This window comes from Rattus norvegicus, chromosome 9 (assembly GCF_021556685.1).
Source record: "Rattus norvegicus strain SHRSP/BbbUtx chromosome 9, alternate assembly SHRSP_T2T, whole genome shotgun sequence".
NCBI lineage: Eukaryota > Metazoa > Chordata > Mammalia > Rodentia > Muridae > Rattus > Rattus norvegicus.
This window is the reverse complement of record NC_141542.1, coordinates 83016506-83038638: the sequence shown is the minus strand read 5'-3', so window position 1 is coordinate 83038638 and position 22133 is coordinate 83016506. Positions and strand designations below refer to the sequence as shown.

At 38.3% G+C, this 22133-nt stretch overlaps 1 protein-coding gene across 55 annotated transcripts in view; it reads right to left on the bottom strand.

Moving 5' to 3' along the window:
• Map2 (microtubule-associated protein 2) overlaps window positions 1–22133 on the bottom strand; it is a 258236-nt gene that overhangs the window by 125614 nt on the left and 110489 nt on the right. For 31 of the 55 annotated variants that reach the window (XM_087564816.1, XM_087564831.1, XM_087564821.1 and 28 more), the window contains 1 exon segment: window positions 2557–2621. The gene's annotated coding sequence lies outside the window, so the exon portion shown is untranslated. 55 annotated transcript variants of the gene reach the window in all.

Here is a 22133-nt window from a genome sequence, read left to right as displayed (position 1 = left end):
CTTATGTAATCTAGTTTTCAGTGTTCTCTTGCTCATATGATATCATCCCTAGTATGGCCCTTACAGAGAAATCAAGAGATCAAATCCTCTAGCCCTCTGCTACTGTAGAAGCTTGGCAGGAGACCCAAAGTGCAGTCAGCAGAGAGGAGTCTGGAATATTGTGTGGGAGGTGCCCATAAGCAAAGCCCGGGCTGCAGTTTGCCTTTTTCTCTCCTTCTGGTGAAACTGAAAAAAAATTTCCTCTTTAACTAATATCCAGAAAAATAATTTTCCATATAATCTTAAGAAATTTTCACACATAGCTCTGCTTTTCTACCAAAATAATTTATCTAATAATTCTAGCTAGGGACTGGAGATGTAGCTCAAAAAAGTTCTGGGCTCAAACACCATGGTTAAAAACAATAATTATTAACAGGACACACACATCCAAATTTTATTCTTTTACAAATTAAGTAATTATATGGATATTAACAGAAACTGTTGTAGTTCAGCCACTATTTTGTGTGCTAAAATATGACTGAAAGAAAATTTAGGAAAAGAGTTAACAACTGTTCAGACAATATTGATTAGTCATGCCATGGCACTGGACCGGCCTTACATCTCTAGCAGTCAAACCTGTTTGGATTTGACTCACTAACAGCTATTTTAACAAACAGGTTTGTTCTACAGAAAGTCCATCGGCATACACCATAGATGATTTCAAAATGGTCATGGGGAAGGAGGCGACTCAGGCCTCTTGGTGGTCATACGTAACCTCTTCAATGCCTAGACAATTGCAATGGAGCTGAGCAGTTCATGTTGGCAGTGCACTGCAGCCTTCTTGTTGAATAGGACAGTGATAATTTCATCTTCTTAAATTAGCAGATACCCCTAAGCTCAAAATAAATATGACAAGTTTCTGAGTACATCTGAAAGCTAGGAATCATACCATGCGGTATGCATGTGTGTGTGTGTGTGTGTGTGTGTGTGTGTGTGTGTGTGTGCTCTGCAGGGATTTGGTTAGATAAAAAAAATAAGAAGTAGACAATTTGCATCAAACATAACAAAGTATTTTCATTTACTCTAAGCGAAGCCTCTAAAAAGAATAATCTATAGTTTTACAGCATGCGAGGGGGTAGGGTTGGGGATGAGTCTTTTTTGAGGCTTACATACATAATTCTCCTGAAGAATCTCTGAGACAAGGAAAATGCATAATCATTTCACTTGACTAGTCCTCTAGAACATATGCCATACCTGAAATAGCATGGCATCTCTTTGGAGAGCACACTAATTTATTTAAAAAATATTCCTTCTCCTGTTCAAAATCATGCATGGTTCAGCCTACGCTCTGGAAGCCTGCGGACAGGTTCATGCATCCCTTCTTGTACTGGAACTACCCACAGAAGCCAGCTCTACAGCAGGGCTTGTGGAATGAATAAATTTACTCGTCAATACACATTGCAGAGAAAATTAACCAAGGACAGTGCACTAGTCTCCCTTCACTGCTGCTGTAAATACTCCGACTCATAGTGTACCCTCACACAGTTAGGATCTTTCGTTCTTATGGTGGTTGTCTCGGCCATTTTTTTTTTAGTATAGTTTTTGGAAAGCTAAACCTTTGGTATGAAATATTTTGAACTGACAGTCTTGAAGGAGAATTCTATAGAGATGCCAAGTAAAGGTTTAAAGGATGGCATTTGTCGTGTCTCAGGAAGGCAGAAAATGTCTTCCATTTTCTTTCTTTCTTTTTTAGGTAAATGACTGCTATATAGGATTCGTGGGAAAGAATATATGTTAAAGTCAGAGATTATGTTAAAGAATTAAAGAGCAGGCAGTAATCACCACAGTCCTTTCCAATCAATATACATCCTGATGCTAAGTTTTAAAATTATTATTTTTCATGTAAGGCATGAGGCCCGGATCAATAGATTCAACTGCTTTCATAGCAAAAGAGAGGATTTTTTTTTATGCTGTTAATTCTGAATAAAGCATATGATGCTAGGCTCTTTTAAGAATTAACCATCTCTGACTTTAAATATATTTCCTACTGTATACTAAAGATATTGTAAAGAAATGACAATATTTTATTCACCAAATTTAACAACACTGAGTCATCCCTGGGCTTCGGTCTCCAAAGCTCTTCCCATCTACAAAGGGTGAACCTTTTACTTACAATATTTTTAAGAAGCATGGACCGATGTGAAACCTTCAGATAAAACAATTTTTATTATATCTCTCTTAAGTTCAAAAAATATTTTCTTTGTGATACACATATTTCAGACATTTTGTTAACTGTCACAATGACAAAAATCCAAACATTACAGATGAGCTAGGTATGCTGATATTTCTTAATACTTTGCAACATACACAAAAGGCATATATTTTATAGCTACTTTCTATGCAAAATAGCCTTGTCTGATGGTGAAATCTGCATAAGAACTCCTACATCTTATAGACAAAGATCAGACGATCCACTCTGGGATAAAAGACCAACCGGGAGGGAAAAACCTAAATAAAAGCATTCCAGTTCTTTCTCAATTTCCCTTCATTTAAACATCCAAATAAATCATGCAGTACCTTTTAATTTCCTGACTGAATGCTTCCCAATCAGCGCTCCCTGTGTTAGAGCCCCGCTGAAGAATCTAGAGAAACAAAAGAAAACGCATATATACGTATAGATTTGTCAGATAAATATCAAAAATCATAACTCACCAATGAGTCCATTCATCCTTTATAGCCGGATAATAAATTTACGCCTCGGAGTCTGAAGCACAACAAATGCAGCACTTGGATTTTAAGCTCAATAACGTATTTAAAACACAGTAATCCCCGGCCACATAAAGCAGATCCTTTGAAGAAGTGGATTAAAAATAAAATAAATTATAAAAGCCCGAAAGCATTACCGGTAGATATGCAGCAATGCCCCTTGAATCGGGTCTGGAAGAGCTGCTGCAGAACCCTCCTTCAAGAACACTCCCTGTGCTCTGTGTCTCTAGCTCCAGACAGACGCAGTCTGAAAGCCACCAGCTCCTGTCTGTGTGTGCGGGGGGGGGGGGGGGGGGGGGGGGAGGGAAGCTGCAAATTAGAAAACGTCCCCGCAGTGGCTGAAAGGAAAATAAGGCAAGTAGGAGAGGGAGAGAGAGCTCACTAGGCTTAGAATTTTCGAGAATGATGACAAGCCCCTCAGCTCCGCCATCATTCACTGACAAAAGGATGCTGCCTCTGGCTTAGGATTTAGCGGTTTGCCACGGGGACTTCTGGTACCAAATGCCTGACAGGCATTTTAATTGCCTCCATCCAAATGTGTCCCCAGGACTCGAGTCTATAAGCCTATGAATGTCATCATCTGGTCTCCTTTGTGTTACACACACACACACACACACACACACACGGGGGGGGCGGGGCAGGCTTAGAGAGACCCATTTTAGGAATATAGGATTACAGGCAAATTAAGCTATAAAAAACTGGATAAGTAAAAGATCATTAATTGGAATTTTTATTATCTATATGAAGGGTACTAAATATTCCTTGAGGTTTTGTCATTGACAGATGAAAACAATATTTTAAAACTCTCATATATTGTTATTTATGTCCCAAATAAGGTATTTATTAAAGAAATGCATATACTAGTATGTATTTTCCTATGGAAAATTCAAAGCCTTTGTAAATATAAATACATGCTTGGCACTGTTTCTCTTTAAGCTAGCCATGTGATATCTGTGCGCAATCATTTTATTCTGGTTCCATACAAAAGGAGGTGGCAACCAGTGTGAGGGCTGGGACTTTGCAGTCCCTGAGGTGAAGGCCATTACAGGGAATTCAGTGTTTGGCACAATCTGTCTCTGCTTTATGTTAGCAACTGAAATTAACAATTGAATATCCCTGTCATCCAGGGCACTTTATGTAGGGGACTTAACTGTAGAATAATTCTTCTCCTGTATCATCCTGGGCAAAATGGTAGTAAATGAATTGGTAAAGCATTGTCAGAACCCTGAACCAATAAATGGAGTAAATTCTCTGTGTATCAAAAGGGCCAGCTGCAAAGAAGGTTGCTGAGAGGAAGTATCACCATGGTAACCGGAAACAAAAAGTAAGGGGGTGGGGGCTGGAGGGAGGGGGGAGATGCCAGGAAGAGAGAACAAGAGTACACTGGAGAAAATCTGGAGACAAAAGAATACAGTTCCTTCTTCTCCTTCTAGAAAACTCTCTCTCTTGACAGATTTATGTTGTGCTTTCGGTTCAATTAAGATGGATTTTCATTTCCTTCTGCCATGTTTCTCCCCATTTTTGATCATGAGCTAATTTTGCTTTCATAAATATTCAAAAAATTTTCATTTCTATGGGATTGATCTAATCCATATCTGCATCCTCAGAAATCGCCCAGCCTCACCCTGGACACCCTTTGTTTATAGAGGAGAAGGCTGAGTCCCGAGGCCTGCGTCCAAATTTCCACATAGAGGCATCAGCCTGGTTTCCTTGGGTGATCACATCAACAATATTTCTTCTCTTGGCAGTCTGATAATCAGATGGATCAACTGCCTTTCGCAGATCTATCTTGTTTAACCAGCCTAACCACCGGGGTCTGGGACTCCTGACATTATTGGCATTGGTGTTTTTACAACTATGAAAGTGGAATATCAAATTGAGCCAGAGTTACCAGCTTTCTCATAGATATGAGGATATAAATCTCCCTGGGGTTATCTAAAACAATGAAGGTAAAAACTGAGAGTCCAGGTGTATTGTGTGTATGTGTGTGTGTGTACACGTGTTCATGCCAACGTGTGTGTGTGTGTGTGTGTGTGTGTGTAAGGATGGAGAGGTGACAATCAAAATCTTTTTCACTAGAGATATTAGGGGTGATTTTCCACAGCCTATGAATCACAAAATGACTGGCCTGGCAAGATATTCCCAATGGTGCAATAACAACATTTTTATTTTGGGGCTAACCAACAGCTGTCTAATTAGACTTAAGGACTGCTTAATAGGAAGAAATTAACGCCTGGTACTGTGTAGCTCGAGCCAACTACCCGCGGCAGGAGAGTCATAGACCCTTGAGGAGAGTCTATTCCTGCTATTTCCCTAAATGAATCTAATTTCTAACTGCATTATAAATCCTTATCCTCACACCCATAGATTCGTGTAGTTCTCAGGAATTCTCAAAGGAGTTTCCTGTCCCATTGGAATGCAGCATCATAAAGATCCAGGGCTGATCAGAACAGAGAATAAATGTCTGTGGGGTGCCCAGTCATAACTGGTAATCTACCCTGCAACGCTCTACCCAAGGCTCGGAGAGCATTCCAGAAGAGGCTAGAAAGACTGTCATTGCCAGATGACCTGCTGAGTTATAGTGTTATATGATCTCCTCCTCCTGGATAGGACAAAGCAGCTGAATGCCTGAGGTCTTAAAAGTATGGTTTCCTCAACAAGATGTGTCTAATAATGGTACCGGATGGCATGCCAGTATGGCTGGGGTAAATTTCCTGAGGCCCTAGATAAAGGGCTACAGACAACTAATGATGGCTGAGAGAGGGAGCATAATTTTTCTCTAGGGATGATCCCCTGGTTGGTTGCCCAATCCCAAGTAGCTAGTCCTAAACTGGATAGTAGTCAATTCTCTCTCTCTCTCTCTCTCCCTCCCTGCCTCCCTTCCTCTCTCCCTCCTGATACAATAACAATTAAAGAAGAAAAGGTCATGAGTTTGAACGGGAGTGGTATAAAACACGGGAGGAGGAGGAGTGGAGCAGTGAGGCTGTAATGAGAATGATATCTATACAATTCTTATATACGGAAAAGATTTTTAATTGGTCAATGTGAAAATAACATTATTTAGATGTTTTAATTCAGATGAATTAATTCAAAGACAAGAAAAGTCATCTTTGTGGTCCATATTGCTTTCCCTATTGTTTATACTAAGCATTGTATGTGAATAGCATATTTTACTTACATTTCCATAACATCAGTATTTTGATTTCTACTGTATAATTTACGCTTATTTAAAATATGGATTTTCTCCTATTCCCTTTGAATTCTGCAAAGCACTTAGCAAGAGGCCACAAGTTCTTAAATGACCAGAAAGAGCAGGATTGTCTTCTGTTGGTATTAAAATATACTACATTTGAAATTTTAAATTAAGAAATTATTATATAGTTAATGAAGGTTATGTTAGGACAAAAATACTTTGAAAATACTTTAGATCACATATGGCAAGGGGAGGGATTACACATGTAGGTTGATCCAACCATGAGCTCTGGAAGTTCAATTTTAGGTGCTTTGTTCATTTGGTGACTCAGTGACTAGAGAATGCATGTCCAAACCCCCGTGATCAGCACTCTCAGCATTTTTACACATAAACACCAAAGATTTAGTATTGTTTTTGGACCCTCAACCCCAAGCCTGAACCCTAATGTTCAACCTGGGTACACCAATCTACATTCATATCCAGAAATGACTCGTTTGATCTTTGAAGTGACATCTTTCTAGTACTTAGTGGTTTTTCTGATAAGCATACCCTTGATGGCCTGTGGCATTTCAGGATGTCCAGAGAGTGAACTTGGCAATTTGAACCTCTTGATTTGCATGATTTTGTAAGGCATTCTGGACCAAGGGAATAGAAAACCATTTTCAGAGGTTACAACAGCAAGATTATAGATAACATAAGGTCTATGCTTGATATATATTGAAATAAATATCATGTTGTTTTAAGAAGTTTTGCTGTCTGGTAATTTGTGGCCTACTTGTTTTTAGACATCTTGCTCAAAATTATCTGTACCTAATAAGTATAGACAAGAGTCATAAAACTAATATCCAAAGACAGTTGCTGTCCTCATTGTAGTGCCTCCTTAAGTACCGTCCAATACCATGGGCAGTGTTAAGAGCAGAATCAGAAAACATCCTATCAATGTCACTTTACAAAATACATATTCTGTATCAGATAAAAGAATTTGCATTTAAAACTAGGGTAACAGACTTTTGTGGAAATACCTCCATCCTCTTATCCTCTTCCCAATATTTCCTCAGATATGCCTTTCTCCACAATGTGTGTGTGTGTGTGTGTATACGGACACAAATATATATATATATATATATATATATATATATTGTTTCCAGTGTCCTTTGTCCTACTTTGAATAATACCTACCAAATTCTCCTATAACATACTATTTACTTGCTGTTTATTATTTCTGTCTGCCTCAATCTACTTGTAAACTTCATGAAGACAGAAGCCTGCCTGCTTTATTCACTAATATCTCAAGTACATAGGACTAAATGTGGTAACAAAAAATACATAATAAATGTTCATTACATAAGTATTATTTAAGTTGCATTAATTGGGTTGAATATTAAAATTCAGAAATATGAGTTTCTTCTCCAAAAATCTTCACTCTCAGCTCAAACAGTTTCAGAAGTAATGAACCAAACACTTGTGGTGTGTTCCTTTCATTTGGTCTTAAATAACTTTAAAATATGTGTATTGGGCTTTCATCCTTGGTGCATTGATGACCACTTTAATACACTTGTTATGTTTCAGGGATTTTTGTTTGTTTGTTCATTTTTAATTACACTGGTTCTTTTTGCTTTTTCTTATCTGCTTGTGAATCTTTAGTTTCAACTACTAAATCTACCTCCATTGCTCAGTAACTTACAAAATAGGGTAGCCTAGTTTCTTTACCCCCAGAGCTACAGTCATGCCATAGAAAAATCATCTTTGCAAGAAAAATGAACAAGTCCTGGAGAAAAATTAATGTAGAAAAATTTTAACCAACTAAATTTTCATTTAGTAGTGAGTCAAGTACAGTCTTCTTCACATCTCATGAATTTCTTGGATGATCTTGAGGGATATAGGAAATGAACCTTCCTTCTTATCAAATGTCTCCACTCATGAGTCATTGCAATCCAACAGAAATGTGAATGATTGTCCATACTCAACTGCTCCAAAGCCACACGGTGCAAAATTAAATAGTACATGACATTAGACCTAAATTCCTGATTTCTTTTTGAAAACCACTAGAGGACTTTTGTTGCTTACTGCTTTCTAAGCTTTGAGGAAAATTCTTTAGCTTCTGAGTCCTTGCCACACCGACTTACTGAGCACACACAACTGAAGAGGTAGCATTCCCTGCGAGGTCACCATTTCATCTGAACGAGGCATTCTTTGACTTCATAAACGGACTATTCTGAAAACATTCTGGAAATTGATAACATGTCTGGATTCCAAGTGTATTTATTGATCATGGGGTTGTCTTTCACTGGTGTGACCCAAGCCCTAGCATCACACAAAAGAAAAAAAATCTGCACACACCACACTGTATTTGTTGAGAGTTAATAAGTTTCATAGCACATATAGCATATAGCTAATAACATATATTTATTTAATGAATAATTTTTAAATGCATGAAAGTTATAGGTTGTCTTAGTTAATGTTTCTAATGCTGTGATAAAACATCATGACCAAAATCAATTCGGGGAGGAAAACATTTATTTCATCTCGAAGCTTCTAGTCCATTATCATCAAAGGAACTCAGGGTGCAGGAACTTACACAGAGGCCATATAGCAGTGGTTCTCAACCTTCCTAATGCTGAGACCCTATAATATAATTCCTCAGATTGTGGTGACCCTCACCCATAAAATTATTTTTCTTGCTACTTCACAACTGTAATTTTGCCACTGTTATGAATCATAATGTAAATAGTTTTGTAGATAGAGGTTTGCCAAAGGGATTTTGACACAGGCTGAGAACCACTGCCACAGAGAAATATTGTTGCTGCTTCCTGGTTTGTTCTTCATGGCTTGCTCATCTGCCTGTCTTCTAATATCCAGGATCACCAGTCTGAGGGTGGCCCCACCCAGAGTGGGCGAGGCCCTCCCTCTTTCATCATCAATCAATCAAATAGACCACAAACATGCCCACAAGCCAATCTGATGGAGGCTTTCTCAACAGTGCTCATTCTTTCTAGGTGACTTTAGCTTGTATGAAGCTTACCTAAGACTAGCCAGCACATGGCTATAGTTTCATACTAGTTGAGATTTCATATTCTCAATAATTTTATATTCTATAATATCGGAGAGATGCTTTTAAAATTAGTGTGCGATAATTAAATTGGGGATGTTGATATGGGGAAAAATACGAGAAGTGTGCAAAAATGTATAATCATAGCCATTGTTCTTTAGTATTGAATTTATAATTTTTCAAGATAGAAACTAAAGAAATCAAGAGAAAGAGGGGAAGGGATCACATGTCCAGGCTAAAGGTACTTCCTACTAAAGTACCAAAATCCCGTGAATACATATAAGAAAGCTCACCATGCTTCAGGGGTCAGGCTTTTTAAAGTACAAAAGCCATTTATAATCTTCTTGTCTTGTATTCAATAATTGCATGATTTGTTGATTAGGCCAGGGCTAATACAGCCATGCAGGGCTGGATGTATGACTCAGTGGTTAAGAGCACTGGCTGCATTTCCATAGGATGAGTTTGAGGTCCAGGACCCACATGATGGCTCTATCTATAACTCCAGTCCCAGGGCATCCAATTCCCTCTTCCTCTGTCTTCCACGGGCACCCAGCACACACATAGTATACAAACATACAGTCCGATACTGATTCATGTCAATTTTTTTTTTTGTAAAGAGAGAGAAATGCATGGATAGGCTTCAGCGAGAGCTTTGTGGATTCGATACTTGCTGCTCAAGAGTATGGAATGGAGATTGATTCTCGGAACACAAGTGAAAGCCTGGCAGGCACAGTGTTCACCTGTAATCTCAGCACTCAGAGCAAAAAATCGGGATCACGGGGCAAGCTGGCTATGTAGACTAGCTGGTACAAGCAGTCTCTGGGTTCAGTGAGAGTCTGTGTGTAATTAGAATGGAAATCAAGGAAGACACCAGACATCATACATACATACATGTACACACATATACATGTTCATGTACAACTGCATACATCACACATGTTTTATATATACATATATATGCGTGTGTGTGTATATGTGTGTACAGATGAAATGCATATACAGGAAATAAAATAGAGAGATAGATTACATGTATATATGAAATTGTCAAAGAATAATTTATATTTTTAAAAGAAAATTAAAACTGAAATGTACAAACAAGGCAAAAATGAAAATATTGAGAAATTTGCATGATATTCAGTTAAAAGGGGGGTTAAGGAGAATAAAAGGGAAATAACAGAAAAAATTAAGTGGTGTGTGTGTGTGTGTGTGTGTGTGTGTGTGTGTGTGTGTGTAAGATGTTCAAAGAGCCCAGAAGTACTGCATCCTACTCTGAGTGTCACTGTTAGTAGAGTTAAAGTCCTCGGACCAGAACATAAAGAGCGAGCAAACGAGGTCTGTAGGAAAGAACTGGATAGGCAGATGCTCGGCAAGCACACAGAGCTTCATTTATAAACCAGTTCAGCAGGCTGACAGGTGAAACAGCCTGAGCCACCTGAAAGATCATATTCAGTGGCTGGCATTTCTGGATGCCCAGCTGGATCTTTTAAACAGACACAGTTCAAAGGAAGTTGTACGCTTCCTTCGACACAGCATTATAAATCTTGTATAGCATCAATATTTGCCAAACACCTGCCCCCATCATTCGTCCAGAATTTGCTAGATTCAGCGAGTCTTGACAGGATATTTTATGTGGATGGTGGGCCCTCTACTTTGGATGCACATATATTGATGATATGCTAATGGTTTTCGTTCTCTCTTCAACAGCATAAATTAACTTAGCCCTACCATGAGGATTATCATGGAAAGAGAGAATGTCACCGTTCGTATCCCTATGGCTTGGAAGTCAAGTGAATAAGTTTCTATCACAGGTAGGATGAAAAACACGGAGACACACACACTCAGTTAAAGTGATTTTCTTTCCTGATATCTGTACTAGATAAGAGTTGGTTCAAGCACAGTATTTTATTCTTGAGCCCCTGAAACCAATACTTCAGAATCCATCACAGTGAGCTATGAATTGAGTGGATATTTCATTGTGACATATGACTTCTAGCAAGAGGTACAAGTTTTGTATTAGTAAAGGCAGATTTGTTACTGTCTGTTGTACTTTCTTAGTAACTTAGGTTAATTTGCAAAATGCTAATGGCTCCAGAGAGAAAGGCAGTATAATTACATGTCAAATGTGAATAAAAGAAAATCAACATTTGGATCAAAAGTCCATAAGAATATTTTTAAAGACTCCTAAACCATGGCTTGAGTAACATGATTGAAGGAAACCCAGATACAATTCGCTCCATAACATAATTTAAGGTCATTTCTCACTGAATAGTGGTTTTCTTGAATACTTGTTTCCCAGCAAGCTTGAAAACTCCATCAGTGAGCATGTCTTCAAAGCCCAGGTTTATTAAGAGATTACAAGGTGAGAGCATGCACAAGGCCTTCACAGTGAAACAGCAAGTGGCGAGTCTGCCTAAAGCAGATTATGGTGACTACATTGGCAGGAGCTGGAGACAACTGAAGGACCCACAGCAAGCAGCCCTGACAACTCAAAGAGGATTGAAGGAGTCCTGGAGACTGGCAACTGTTACAAGCTTAGAAGCAGGGAGCAGGCAGGAAGGTATAAACACAATGACATGGGTTGCGAGGAAAGATACACACCAACATGCACAATGAGGTCCTGTCTGTTGGGGGAGGACGAAGGAAGCTGTGATCAGAGATAAAAAGGACTTTAAAAGAAAAAAAGCAAAACAGACTTTCATGTGTCTATGACCATTAGGCAAAAATATGTGAACTGTACCACACTCAAGTCTTTGCACCCTTAGTTCAGAACAACAGCAGACTGTAAAGTAAGGCCTGGGCATGCATCCCTAGCCCACCTGAAGGGGACAGTGTGGAGCTGTAGACAGGGTTCATAGCATCGTTTTATCTGACTCAATAGAGATGCACTAAAACCAGAGTCTGTGCCTCAGCTCTGTGGGATTTCATTGAGGAGTCCAGAAGAGGCTCACCTGTCTGGTGTACTTTTTAACCATTAGGCGATTCTGGTGCCACGAGTTCATGGACTACAGTTGATAAACAAAGTAAACAGGGTAAACAAATGTAAAGATGTCTGCCTCTTATGGGAAACTCTCAGGGATTTCAAATCCTATGCCTTGGCATCATAATTTATGTGAATATGAATTTCTATGAAGAGGTAGTGAATTCTGTCAATATATTCCTCAGTTGAAGGTTCTTTTAAAATGAGAAATTTATTCTTAAGGGTCACAGCGTTTTTTGAGGTTCTACTTATTTTTCTACGCATTGTTCTTTCCTCACTACCTTTTCAGTATTAACTTCAATCAGTTATAATAGATAAACTCTAGGAGAGGCAGACCAAACAAGGGAAAATTTGATGATAAGCCTGACCTTCATTTCACGGTGACAGTGGAGAAAGGTCAGAGTACCAAGACTCCAGAGCTCTATTTATGACATATGCTTTTAAAAGAACCTATGACTATAGTCATAGAACCCCTACTCTCTCTATCCACTCCTGCCAGTTTTATCACTCAGTGTTTTCAGCCTCATACTATGAACAGTAGTCACAGAAACTTATTTATGCAAAATTATGAAGATGGATGTGCAACACGACTTGATCCGTCAGAGTTTTATCAAAGTGGAGGAACACAACCTTCCATGTGGGATTTGCAAGAAGCACAGCCTTGGTGCCCATGGGGACATATCCAGATGGATGTTGATGTAGATTGGGTTTGATCAAGTGAGAGATAACCCCAGTGAGGGAAATCCCAGCACTGTGCTTAATTTCCTCTTAGGGAGATCTGAGGATGTCGCTAAGAGCTCGAGAATTATTTGGGGGGGGTGAGATGGAGAAACAGTAGCAATGCAACCTTTAATTCCCAAAGAGAGTGGATTGCAAATGGGTCTCCATGAAGAATAGTGTGAAACTTTACAAAGGGCTTTATAAGAACTAGCCACAAGGCAATTTGGAGCCACTAAAAATTAATTAACTTGAAACAACTCTGTGATCTGGTCACTACTGTTACATCTATGTAATAGATGAGGAAATCGGGAGACAGGTAGATGGAATTACTGATGAATTAAGATGCAGTCAGCTCATGTGCTTCTATAACTACGTTCCACTACTATACTCCCTCAGATATTCTACATGTAATCTACACGATTCCCATAGCAAGAAATGGTTAAAGACCTTGCAGAGACTACTGACTGGGATACCAGTCTTTATGTTGAAAGTTCTGAGGATAGATGAGTTCTTACCAGTAATATGCATAACATGATTAACCTGGCAGCTATGGACCAATTTAATGTCTAAAACAATTTGTTAAATACTTGGACTTAATTTTCTAGGGTTGTAACCAATTACCATTTATTATTTACTGTTTTATTAAATGATAAAAATCTCCTCTCAAAATATTTAATCTGTTCTATGGTTAGGGATATGTAGGAGTCAAGTAAAAAATTCTTCAGTGTTCTGGTAACCGACATGATCTAGAATCACTCCGGCTTCTGTTCTCCTAAGCTCAAGGCAGATACATGCAGTTGGGGGTCCCTTTGTGACTCCAATGTTTCAGATGAAAAAGGCAAATGATGTTCCATCATTTTAAATTACAAATGCCGAGGATAAGTAAATACATGTTGATTGGAGCCTTGGGCCATATGCTCAACTCCAAACTACAATATCCAGGATCATGTGCATGCTCATGCTTTGCTTTAGAGGTAAAGCATTATCTCTGGAAACAGTTCAGTTACTAGGTTGAGTTATTTGATGGTTCTGGGAATAATTTCTACTTTGAAAAAATCCATTTCAGCTTTCTTCATTTGCAGAACATTGGCTCATCCGCCATAACTAAAGTCAAGGAATTCCTTGATTTTCTCAGGTTCCTATAGCCACTGCCTCTTGACATATGACGTTTCTTTATCTAAATAATGGCCCTTGCAACCAGAATGAACCACTTGAAGACAAGTACTACTGTCAATAGAATTTCTCAGAATGAAAAAATAAGAAGGGAGGAAACAGAAAAGGAGGGGCAGTTACACTCATGTTAATGATTCTACAAGGCCAAATAACTGAACATCAAGAGTATGAAGAGTTAAACGTTGTAGATGACGCTAATTTGTTTAGGACTATTTTTAATCCTTCTGAAGCCATCCATTACACACATCTGCATCTAACCTAACACCACGTGACTATCAAAATCTAAAAGTGTGTTCTTAATAAAACATTAGTTCCTACCAATCCAAAAGCTAGCAATGTGATCAGACAACATCTAAAATCTATAGCAGAGTATTCCCCACTTACTGTAACCACCTACCTATGGGTCACCATGTAAAAATTTTAAGAAATACTGTAATTCTGTAACAGAAATCTCATGTAACCACTCCCACACTATAATTTAGTATTTGAGAACCCTGAAACTGGGTTCATGGGCATGGTCACTCATCCATCCATGGTGCTAGAATTAACTATCTTGGATAGCCTTTGAAGAGAGAACTGTATTTTCCATCAGTGCTATACTGTATTCCCATTGTATTTCCTGTGCCTCCAACCCTCAGAAGCAAGGCTAGCCACTTCTACTTCTGTGTGCCTTATGTTGACTTGGTGAAGTGGGTAACAGAGACATGAAAGTCATTTAATAAATACATTATGCCTATAAAAGAAAGGATTTAAATAAAGTAACAAAATAGAGTTAGAAAATACAGTTTAAAGACAGGGTCTTTGATGTACTTATTGAAGTTGGCTGATGTGCTCTAAATTTTTTAAACATCCATAAGAATTTTTAACATTTCTATTTAGCATAATAAAAGAGCTTGCTGAATGATTAGTAATATATAAACTATATTAGAGAAATTATTAATATGATCATATAAGGAAGGTTGAATTATGATCTCCATATTTTGAGGTGGGCAAATTGATATGCAAATTACTTATTTTTCCTAGAGCAAACCATGAGTAAATTAACAGCTTCTTGACCTGAACCATATGATCTGAGTATTTCTGTGAGCCTAGACATTTTCTGTGGTTACTGAATTATTTTGGGAGCAGCCTCTCTGCACTATATTAGAAAATAAGAAATTCCTGAAAAAGCACACTACCAAATTCAGTCACCTTCCTTGCTCACCCTAGAACCTGGAGCACACAAGAGGCATTTGATACCTTCTCTCTGGTCTGAATGTGACACCAAAAGAAAATAGAAAAGTAAAGGCCAAACATATACAGGTTGCACAACCACAAGCTCTTTGATCCTTTTCATTTCTAGCCTGGCTTCATATGAAAATGGGCCCTTTAAACCCATTGGTTCTGTGTGTGTATCCTCCCTGTTCTATTCTCACCCAACTTTTGCCATCATTATTGGGGAAATAAAGAAAGGAAGGAAGGAAGGAAAGAAGGAAGGAAGGAAAGAAAGATAGAGATAAGAAAGAAAGAAAGAAAGAAAGAAAGACAGACAGACAGACAGACTGGTTCCTGGCATACTTAAAAGATCTTCTGATTCCTAGACATTTGTACTGCTTTACTTTGCTTCCCTGAAATTAATGAAATGCTAAGCAGCACTTGTTTGCTCTTTTCTTTCTTGTCCAATTCTCCATTACCTGTGGTTACAGAGGGAATATTAAAAGGGAGTTTTAATTAGAGAGTAGAAAATTATGCAGCACATTCAGGAGAGCCTGGAAGTTGAAACAAGTGATATTTATAGTTTGAATTAGAAATGAAATTGTAGACAGGAGGTAGGGTTTTATTTGCTGTTAAATTACAGGAAGCATAATAAAAAAAGACCTTGCACACACACACACACACACACACACACACACACACACACACACACACACACGCAGAAAGAGAGAGAGAGAGAGAGAGAGAGAGAGAGAGAGAGAAATACTTCAAAGATGTAATGACATGAGCACTCTCACTGTGAAAAAGGACTGTACCCATAACAAGAAGGATTGTACGGAATTAAAACAATATTAAATTCTCAAAATCACATATTTTTAAGGGTCCTACAAAATTAATGAAAAAGGGGAAAATTCAGAGGTAAAACATTTGCTATTCATCATTCATCAGATAAAAGTTTTGTCTTTAAAGGGGTTCCATTCTGACCACAACATAAAAGGTTTTTCTTTCCAACCTGGGGCACCTAGGGGTAGGTCAGAATTTGCTCCAAAAGTGCTTGTCAGTTCTATTTTCTCTTATGCAGCTATGAGACAAGGATTCACATTGTCCCTGAGAAAACCCGTTTATTGCTCTCCTTCCCTGTCATATCTGTCCCGTGTCTGCTACTTATTGTCATGACTGAGAGGCTTATGTGGGTGCTAGTACTGCTCCAAGTAAGCTGAAGGTTTCTCTGAACACCCAGGACAATGTTCTAGTGACATGGCACCTAATCATTTCATATTTTTAAAGCCATAATATAAGTCTTTGTTCCAAAATATCACTTGTTAAAGGATTGAAAGAACGTTCAAAGTAGAGAACCAAAATGTAAGTGCCCATTGCATCCCACAGTATACTAGTGAACTCATATGAGGTAGCAGTGGGAAGATACTTTAACCAATTAGCAGCTTAGAGGTCCTTGAGAACAGCTAGAATTTCCCTGTCAAATATAAACTCTGAGCTCAAAATTTCTGACATGATCTAAGACACTTGGGAGTTCTGCGACTATCAGTGTATTGCTTGAAAAGTTAGAGGTTCTCTGATAAATCAAAGGACACTTCAAAAACATAGCAGGTTTAATTTAATTTTTGGATCGCTTTTAAAAAAAGCAATGAATTATAGGAAAATGAAGAAAATTAAATATATGAGTTCTTTAATAGGATGTTATTTTTGAATAAATATTAATTTATAGTTCTAAAAATGATGTAGTAATGTGATGATCATAGCCTTTAAAGTTGAAGTGTCATGATGCCTGTTGACTGTCTGCTTGCAAATGGTTCCAAATAAAATGAGAGCATGTGCACATGAGAGAGAGGGAGGTGTGTGTGTGTGTATGTGTGTGTGTGTGTGTGTGTGTGTGTGTGTGTGTGTGTGTGAGAGAGAGAGAGAGAGAGAGAGAGAGAGAGAGAGAGAGAAGAGGGTTGTGTTCTTGAATGTAGATTCAAGAGAAGGACAACACTAACATGACACATTGCTAGGTTAAAATAAGTGAATATTGGAATCACATGAACATCATGATATTATTTTATCAACTATTCTGTATCATAAACTATGAGCAAAGATGTTCAGATACTAAAGAGCAAACAATAAGTGTGTATAAAAATGTTAGGCATGCAAGACTAGAGTTGTGGAGTGGCAGTAGAGAATACGATTGGTATGCACGAGACTGTGTTACAATCCACTAGAATCCCAAAGGAATTCTTTCAAGCTCAATGTTTTAAGCTCCTCAGTGAGTTTCTCACATGAGCTATAAAACACACGAGAGGCCACATGTGAGCTCCTCCCTGTGTCCACATTCTGTCTAGCCTTGTGCCATCTGTCATGTTTTCAGCTAGCATCTCTACATTATTCTACATCTGGCTACTTAATAAAAGGTCCTGATCCTAAGACAACATGGTACATTCTGTTCCTAGTACCTTTTGGGGATCCAAACTCATTTCAAAATGGCGGGTGGATTTTTGGCACATGTATCCTCTCAGACTTCTCAGAAGGCAGGTAGGATGGCAGCTCTGCTTGGATGGGAGTGCTCACAGAGACCCCATCATGGTGAGCTTACGCTCCATAAACCAAGCAGGAAAGCAAAGGCTTCACCACAAAGGAAAGAATAATTTCCCTGCAGTTCCTTACTGCCTGTGAAAACAAGTCATCAATCTGCTCCTCTTACCAGACAGGCAAGACAAGCATCATTTGTCATGAGACTCACATGCAGCTCTGAAGTTTTTGGTCTTCATCATGCAGCCAGAATGTTTTCATTATGAGCCAACTAGATGACGCCAACAATCTATTGTCTGAGCTCACAGATAGAATCAGAAGCTATAGAATTCAAAAATTCACATGAATCTAAGTGGATTCTGTAAAAAAATGTCTTTTTAATTACCATGAAACAGGGGAACCTTAGATTTCCCAATCATTATTTTATGTTACCCCTTAATAGTGTTAAATTATCTTTAGTAGTTCAAAAGAACAGTTTATTAAAGTAGAAGAGTTAGACACACCAGAAGGGGGCATCAGATCTCATTACACATGGTTGTGAGCCACCATGTGGTTGCTGGGAATTGAACTCAGAACCTCTGGAATAGCAGTCAGTGCTTCTAACCACTAAACCATCTCCCCAGCCCTTTAAACTAGAAGAGTTAAAAGATACCTATTTCTTTACCTGTGGGACCTCAATAGAAGTTTCTGACCACTCCTTTATTGATCCAAATGTTGTATAATTCTGATTCTGAAATACTTACAAGCAAACCAGGCCATGATGTCTGTTTATAAGTGCACATGTGCATGTATGTGTTCACAAAAACGAGCTGAAGTACATCCAATGGAATTTGGCACCAACTGGATTTCTGTCTGTTTTTCTAAGCAGTAGAGGGGAGAGTAGGAGCACTACTGTGTACTAGACACCATGCTAAGCACTTTACAAGGCTTGCCTAATATTTACGAAATTGATATTCACAGATGATGAAGTTAAAACTCAGAAAAATGAATTTGCCCAACACAAGAAAACTAGTAAGTAGGACAGCACAAATCTTCAAAGCATAGCTGAAGGTGTCTCCCAATACTATCGCGTGGAAAGCCTCCCTTGTCCAGAGCTGTCACCCCGAATAGGACAATTGGAATACAGTCATTAACACAATGACAGGTGCCATGCTAGCCACACACCACAGAAGTGGAGAACAAGGCCATGTTTCATAATTAATCCTTCTGTGGAAGACGGGAGTGGAAGGCAGGAATTTCCCAACTGGAGAGGTAGACGATTAGTATTACTTGCATTTCCTGGTGGGCCCGCAGGGGCCTACTTCCTCACGGTGTGTTCAAATCATACCACAGACTAATTGTCAGATGGCATTTTTTTAAAGCACTGGGCCTTGAATTTTTTTCTAAACTCAACAAGTAACTGAGTGGATAATTAAAGAAGTCAGCTTATTAAGAAATTAAGTTTTTAATTTTGATTCCATTTTATTAAAAATGTAGAAAGGCTTCTTCATTACTTAATACTTTCTTTTTTTTTTTTTTTGGTTCTTTTTTTTTTTTTTTTCGGAGCTGGGGACCGAACCCAGGGCCTTGCGCTTCCTAGGTAAGCGCTCTACCACTGAGCTAAATCCCCAGCCCCTACTTAATACTTTCTTTGTGGGTCTATGTGTTCTTAGTATTAATTAACCGTACCTCTAGCCCAACCACAAAGATCCATGAAGAATTCCATTTGAGTATTTTCATCCTCTCAATGTTTTCTATAAAGCAAAGTACCTGGTTTTCTGCCCTCATTAGAACATTTCCCACTCTGTACTTAGAAGATTCAACCTAAGATAGTTTCTTGCTTAGGAACTGGTTCTTCCTGTGTTTTGTAGCCTGTCTATCCTCTGCTGGGTTCAAGCAATATTTTTACTTGAGCCTCATGGGAGGACTATGAGGACTGCAACCTCATGTTAACCTCATATAACGTCTGTATATGCCAAAACATGAAAAAATAAACTCAGAAAATGTTTGCTAGTACCATGGTTTTCCAAGGATACTTGCACTCAAAATTATTTTTCTCTCTTGTTATTGTGTAAGTGGTGTGTGTTGTTGGCAAACATGCAAATTCAGAAGACAACTGTATATATTCTGTTTGGTTCTTCCATTTTTTTGTGAGTTCTGGAGATCAAAGTTTGGTTGTCAGTTTTTCATTATTAAGTGTCAAATGCCTTGAGCTTTATGGGGTGTATCCCTGGCTCACACACATGGACTCTTAAAAAAGTGAAGGAAATCCATGTCTAGCACATTAATTTTACAAAATGAAGCTTCATGGTTGAATTCTAGGAGCAATATAGAAACATGTAAAACAGACAAGCAAAAACTGACATAAGATCACAAAAAGCAAGAGAACTATGATTGTTACAGGAACTTAGAACCCCCTTCCCTACCTGCCATTTTCTAGTTATTTCCTTACAAACACTGATAGTATCTTGATGGGTTGTAGTTTTCCATAATGGTCTCTTTCTGTTGCAAAGAAAAGTTTCTTTGTTAAGGGAGAAGATCAGGGAGTTTCCTATGAGGTTTTGCACTCCCCCCATGAATGTCAGCATATAAACGCATAAATTCTCATCAATATAACTAAGCAGATCAAGGACAACAGCAACAACAGACATGCTAACGGGGACAGGGCTCAGACCTGGAGGGGGGCACCAAAGAGTCTTCAACCCTACAGAAAGAACTACAAGCAACTAAAGAATGGAGAAATAGTCTTTTCTATGGAAGAGCACACCAACTGGTTATCCAATACCAAATGATCAGACCTGAAAAGACATATACAGGTAACATTATACAGAATGGTGAGGATATATTTAGAAGTATATATCTACATATATGCATATGTGAGAATAAGTAATAAAAATAGGCCATAATTAGAAAGGGAACAAGAAGGAGTATATGGGGGTATGCATCTGTAAATGAGGTAACATACAGAAAAAAAAAACTTAAAACCTGAAAGCAAGGGCTATTTGACTATAACTGTTCAGCTGTCCATTGAAGTAAATTGTATATATAATTTATTATGTGAAGAAGACTACACATTTCTGGCAATGTCTTTGTTCTTTGCAGTTTCCATTGGGAAAGAGGAACTCAGAAGCTCAGGATTTGGGCACATTCCCGATTCCTGCTGGGTAATCTTTATTCTTGGAGTGTTTCTTATCCCCTTCCAAGACCAAATGCATGCATGGCTTCCCAACTGTATGATCGATGAGAAGCTTGCAATTGGCCATGCAGGAAGTTTTATGTACCATGACTGGCTAGCGCTACAGACCAGGGCTGTTTTGCTTATTTTTACCATACTTCCTCTGTGAGACAGATCACTCAGAACCTGTGTGTACTATGAGACCCTTCTCTTTCCATTTAATGTTCATCCTTGGGCAGTGGTTATGTTCTCCTTTGCCTCACCAAGGGATAAACTGTAGATTAGGGATTGTGATAGAGACAGCCATGAACTAAGAGCAACCAAGAAAAATAGCCATGAAATCCCCTCTTGAACTCTAGCACTGCTCAATAATATTGCTATTTATTAAGTTTGCCATTAATATTAAATGGTGGTTTTATCCATAGCAACAACATTCAAAGCAGTCATTGATACATTGACGTGAACGCACTGCCTACCAAGGATATTCTGTGAAAATTCAAATGCTGGCTATTCTCAACATTTTCTGGGTTCTTAAATTCTCTCCATACTAACTTAATTTTTAAATATGTCTTTGTTGTCACACATGTAACAAAACTTAAAAGAAGAAATTGTATAGGAAATGACAACAGGGACATGCAAGTATAAGAAGGCTTAGAGACAGCACATTGCTTTCCTGACTCTAGACCTCAGTATTAAAGCCAAATTCCAGCACTGGTTAAATATGCTATGCTCCTGGCACTATGCTAAGTCAGGCTCTACACCTTAATGTTTAAAATAGTAGTCTGTGCATGATTGCAGGAAGTCATTTTCAACAAAATTCCAAATAGCCCAGCAGTCATTTTTGTACATAACAAGTGAGAGCTTAACAAGTCCGTGGTAAAGAAGACTAGGTGGTGCTGTGATTGAATCCTGTTTTATTACAGATATTTTTACTTATAAAAGTCCCTGTCCCAAATTCACAGTGGATAAAATATTAGAATCTTTGCTCGGAAAAAGCACTCACACAAAACTTCTTTTTGGGCATGAACTTTCTGCCTTGTAGGCTTCAAAGCAGCTATAACTCATTATATCAACAAATTTATTTACTCACATTAAAACATTCAATTATACTAGCAGTGTGGCTCCTGAGTGATGCTTGGCTATGAATCTTAGATCTAAAATGGGGCTGTGGTGTTTGCTACTGGTAGAGCTTTAAGGGAGGTAAGAAGCCCCTACTTAATAAATTTCTCCTTCCTCTTCATTATGAAGAAAACATAATATGATGTTTCAAAAAAAAAAAAAAAACCCAGCATGCCCATGATCTCTCAGCAGGAACTCCTCTTGCTTAGTTTACAGCACCATTATTTGGTTTCCCTAGAAACCCTAGATTATTTATATCCTCAAAAAAAAAAAAAACCAAACC